Source organism: Phragmites australis, chromosome 18 (genome assembly GCF_958298935.1).
Source record: "Phragmites australis chromosome 18, lpPhrAust1.1, whole genome shotgun sequence".
NCBI classification, from domain to species: Eukaryota; Viridiplantae; Streptophyta; class Magnoliopsida; order Poales; family Poaceae; genus Phragmites; species Phragmites australis.
Window position 1 is genome coordinate 20030516 of NC_084938.1, and position 6000 is coordinate 20036515.

Genomic DNA, 6000 nt, shown 5'->3' on the forward strand with positions numbered 1-6000 from the left:
CATATTCCTCCATGAGAGCTATGCTTTCTTTGGAGATTTTTGTTGTGTTTTATTTATCTCGGTTTTGTTGCTTCTGCGTGTTGATTAGAGGTTCGTTGGGTGAAAAGATTAGGATAGATCATCCAAGAATTTGGTGAGCCTCCTATTCACCCTCCTCTAGTCACCTTTCTCGATCCTACTAATAGAACATGTGTTCAATATATGGATGTTGTAGCAACACACGGGCACCATACTAGTTCCCTATGTTTGTGTTGATGTGTTCTTTCTCTTGATTTAATTGTGCTTTGTGAGTTCCCATGATCGTACTAGAGCTAAAGAGATGCCTGACTGCATATAGTAGCTATCAGCCTCATACTTGAATCGATGAAGATGGTAATCTTGAGATCTGCAGTTACTAGTAAAATGTCCAAGAACACCCAAACTTCAATTTAGAATTTTACATGTATTTGGTGAATTTTACATGCATTTAGAATTTTTCATGTATTTAGTGAATTTTACATATATTTCAGTTAAGATGTCATAATATGAATATATATTTGGCATGTAAATCATAACATGTATTTTAGAATATTTATGTATTTACAATTTCATGTAATTCAGGACTTCATGTAAATAGAATTTCATGTTTTAGAATTTTTTATATAGGAATGACACGTCCAAAACCCAGCCGCCACGCACGGCCCCGCCCCACCCCCTTTTCGATACAAGGCCCCTCCTCAGACCTGGTTCCAACCTCGGCACAAGATGAGCCTGCAAACATAAAGGTGGACCAGACGGGAGGCGGTAACCCAAGTGTGTACCTCAACTTGGATCAACTTGAGGTTGAGACATCCACTGATGCTGCGCAGGGCACAACCGAAGATGATGCTCTAGATGGTGAGATCGATCCTAATGATGATGCTTCAGAGGGTGAGACGTTTGGAGAAGAGAGGAGTGGACGAGGTCCCAGCAGGATACTCGAGGGACGTTTTGTCATCACAGAAGTCAATTCAGTCGGGGAGCCCGCAAGACCTAAAGATGTTATGAGGTCGTTCAAGATAGCAATCGGGTGTCTCATGAGGGACCATGTTGCAGTCACCTATAGAAGTTGGAGAGGTAGATGAGACAACAAGTGAGTGGTTCCCAATAACATCAAGGAACATATGTGGCATAAGTTGGTGGCAGAGTTTGAATACCCTGAAGGATGCAACATGGCCAAAACAAAGAGTTGTGCCATATCAACAAGGGGCACCGTGTTCAGGACTTTCAAGGGTAAGCTATGGAGAGATTATTACTTGAAGGGTCAAACACTGAAATGGGAGGATTATCCAACGGTGGAACCATTTTGGAAGGATTTCATAGAGTGCAAGCTATTAGAGGAAGCACAACAGCTAAGTGACGCAAGCAAGGCCAACTCCCACAAGAACTTATACCCCTACAGAACTGGCTTGTGTGGGTACATGAGGAAATACGACGAGTGGGAAGAAATAGAAGAATAAGTAACCCGCAGTGGTGCCACACCTACGACGGCTGACTGGATTGAATGAGAGAAGCACTATCTGTATGCGAGAGGGGTAACTTTGTCGGCCAAGGGCAACCTAATCTTCAAAAGTGATAGAGAATAGGAAGTGACTCAAAGAATTACAGATACCCACGCCCAGTCTTCCCAAGGCTCTTTTAGGCTAGAAAGGGAGAAAGACTAGCTAACCTTGGCACTACGAACCAAGGAGCACCTAGGTCACACCAGAGGCAAGGGTGTGAAGCAGAGAAGAATTGGCAGAGGTGTTAGCTTTAGTACGACAAGAACTTGTACATGAGCGACAGATGACAGACGCCAAAATCAAAGAAGCACTTCAGCAAGAAAACATGCAACAACAAGCTGAAGATAATGTTTTGAGCCTGGTGGTCGTCAGAGTAGCTGCACGTCCATAGGGTTTCTAGAAGAAGAATTGACCCGTTACCCCGTGGATGAAATCACAGAAAGCAAAATATGCAAGCTTGTCGTGTCCACCTTGAACATGACCACCATGGTGGCTATGGGGCAGGTTGATCAATGTGTGGAAGGGGCTCCCTTCAACGATCTCCCGATACCGCGGGGATACTCCAAGGTCCACGTTGACTTTGTACGAAGGTTGTACCGTAAGATTGACATGGATTACCCTGGAGAGATAGGTTCCAAGAGGCTCAGAACAAACGTAGGTGGTTTTGTTCTATAGCACAAGCACTACATAGTGTTTAAAGAAGAGGCAGATGAGTCGTCTGATGCGAAGTCGGACTCACCAAGAGCCTTCCCACCACCCAGAAGATCTCTAACTCCTCCACGGTTGCTGCCACCGCCATTGTCACCAAGAAGATCTCCAACTCCTCCCTCACTGAAGTCTCCATCACTGCCACCAAGAGAGCCAACTCCTCCCTCTTGAAAGTCAATAACATGTGCACAATCTAAGAATTTGAGTTCATCTTAAAAATCAACTTTATCCCAGAAGCAAAGGCCACCTAAGAAGGTGGCAGCACTTGAGAAGTTGCCTTATGAACAAACTGAAGAGGAAACCAAAGTGATCTTGGACACCAGTGTCAAGAAATTCTTGCAAAAGTCAGAGCTTGAGAAGAAAATACCAATCCATTGAAGATGGCAACACCTGTTGAGCCTAAGCGTAAATCAGACTACGAGTGCATCAATATCAAGAAATACCTGAAGGATTCTATGATCGAACAGATACTACAAGTACAAGAACAAGATTTAGAAAGATTTCTTGAAGAATCCAAAATGATAAGAGACCAACTTCTAGATGGGTCCTTAGCAACAAAAGCAACCAAGAGATGGAAATTAAGCTGGACGAACTGTTGGTTGAGCCAAACATGTGGAACAACCTAACATTTCAAGTTCGGAAATTGTGGAACATGAATGAGTCGAGGGAGGGTAGACAAATGTTCGAGGCCAGATACAAGCATCAAGATTTCCTCCACGAGGATGGCACTATTTTTATATTATTCAAGAAAATGTATCAAGTGTACCGGCAATGTGCTCTCAACATGTCTATCATGAGTTGCTAGACTCTGTAAGTATCATAAAGGTATAATTCATAGTATACATTTTTGTACTATTAGATTGAATTTCTTAACTTATTTCTTCTGTGGAATGGAGGTACACAAATGCAGGACAGACGACATCCACCATGTGGGATTCATCGACCCTTTTGAAGTAAACCAAACAACGATCTGAACCAATCCAAAAGAAATCAAGGACTATGCATTGGAGTGTATTATGGAACTACAATTGAAGAAATACATATTTTTACCCTACCACTTTGGGTATGTATTCCCCTCCATAAATGTTCTACTCTTTTTGAGCAATACAAAATTTAGAATTAGGACCAATTAACCTATGGTGACCTATGTGCAGTTATCACTGGATCCTCATTATTATCCAGCCAGATATTAGCAAGATCATTGTCTTAGACTCACAAAATAATCCAAAAGAAATCTATCAACCTGTCATTAACTTGCCACAAAGGTAAACTCGATCATTTCATTATTGCTCTTGTAATATTTCATTTGATTGAATCTAAGTCTACTTATGGTAATAATCACACACATACAGAGTGTACACACGATACATCAAGAAGAGTGTTAGACACCGGCCATACGTGAAAGAATGGATAGTTCGACATAACTTTCCTTGTCAGAAGCAGGGCACAAGCAACAATTTATGTGGTTTTTATGTATAAGAATTCATGCACGGATTCACTTGAGATGCGTCACTCCAGAAGACCGACACTGAGGTAGGCGGTATACATATTGGTGACTAATTTTTAGGATCGATACGTGTTTCAGAAGGATTGGTTTCTTCAATTCTTGAAACTGCAGCTCCTCAACTTGGCCACAGATCAACTATTGCCTATTGAAATCAATGCACTTCAAGAATAACTTGTCAGGTTCATCAATCTAACCAGCGAGAACCATGAAATTGGTTGGTAAATGTCGTTACCTTCATATAACAAGAAAAGGCAAAGTTCAGACCCTTCGATTAGCAAGAAAATCTTAAACTGCTTATCCTTGTTGTAATGAAACTTAACATGTATACGGTTTATATATGCTGTGATGAGACTTGATGTTTTATGACTTCAATTTATATGTGCTTGTGTATATATGATGTGATGAAACTTGTTGTCTCATGAATTAAATTTACACGTGCGTGTCTAGAAATATGTCGTACACTATTGGCGGCAACGGCCAAAATTTAAAAATGGGCACGCTATTGGCGGCAACCGCCAAAATTTAAGAAGGGCGGGAAACAAATATCACTGCCGGTTGGTAAAACCAACCTATCACCGCCGGTTGGAGCCACGAAGCTGCAGTGATGGAGACTTTCAGTGTTGGTTCCATAACCGGCACTGATAACCAGTGGCGGTTCAATACCCGTCACTGATAATGATTTTGAACTATTGCTGATGGCATGTTCTGTAGTAGTGCTCAGAGAAGAAGCTCTTAAATTGTTAAACAGTTTCTCCCTTTGTCTTGCCTTAGCTTCATGCATCTAGTTCTTGTATGCTTGATGTTTTCTGCACTACATAACTTGTTGGATGAAGCAATGGCAGCTCACAGAGACCTGTAGAAACTATGTTAAGACTCAGATTATGTCCCCATAATAATGTATCAGATAGATGAATGGATTCCTTGATATAACAAAGAGATTTAGAATGGAAAACTATATTAGATATCACACAAATGTGAAATTCCAGCATGTGACTGTACTAGCTAAATCTCACCTCTAATCCAGTTCTTGAACCTCTTCTTCCAGACTGACTCGCTAGTCCTATTATTGCCACTGATTGGCTCATCAAGTATCAGGTATGGTTTACCTGGCCTTTTTTTTTTCTGTGCTTTCATAAGCTACTGTTTATCGGTATATAGGTCAAACTTAATTGATTTTTTATTCTTTTTATTGGTAACACTGCCTGTCTGCTGGGCATCACTGGGGTTTTCGCACCAATTCTTGAGGAAACTGTGTTTCGATGATTTCTAATGGTGTCCTTGATTATGTGGTACATATGCATGGACTAATTGCCTTGGTCAGAAGATTTCCTTTCAAAAGTTCGTTAGTAGAATTCAAATTGGCGCAATCTGAATTATTGTATCATTAAGATGTTAATAATCTGTTTCTGGTACAGGTTTTCTACTCCATCTTCTGTGCTTATCACTGCTGCAGTGTTTGCGTTTGCTCATCTTACACCAGGAGAATTTCCACTGCTTTTTGTGCTTGGTAATTGCCTACATTAATAATGACTAGGCGTGACATCACAAACATAGTGCAGTATGCTAAACCGCAACCTTACCGTAGCTAGACCAAACATTATGACAAATAATCTCAAAGTCACATGTAATATGTAGAGTTATTGTGTTACCATGCTTTAACATTTTATCGGTGACCATATTTCCTCCACTCATTTTTATCTGCGCAGGTGTTGTTTCAGGATTTTTCATGTGCACAAACTCTCAATCTTCTTACTCCTATTACAATACATGCTGTCTGGAACTCTGGAGTAATATTGTTGCTAACCTTTCTTAATATCTTATATATACAAGGCCATGCTATTTAACGTGCCAGCCAATCTAACCTAGTCGAATTAGCCCGCAATCGAAAAATCTCTTTCACAAAATCGGAAATCACACATTATAAAAGAGAAAAACTGAAAACAGTAAAATCCTTAATACAAAACAGAAAATCATACATTATAAAACAGAAAAACTGACGACCACAAGATCTCTATTACAAAATAGGAAAATAATCATTCTGAAACCAGAAAACCGATGAACGGAAAATCCCTATTTAACGCGCTGGGTATTAAATGAGAGTTATATATATATATATCCACTAAGTTATATTGGCAGTTAAATTTTACAGATGAATCAGACTACTACAAATGTGTTTCTTGGAGTATGTCAGACTAATAAAAGTGCTTTGTTACTGTGATTCATCTGCAAGGATATGATATCAAGGAGCTGTTGCAGGCATCTTGA

The 6000-nt window shown here is 40.1% G+C and overlaps 1 pseudogene; it reads left to right on the plus strand.

The window, feature by feature from the left end:
* Positions 1-6000, plus strand: part of LOC133898603 (uncharacterized) — a 45295-nt pseudogene extending 39295 nt beyond the window's left edge.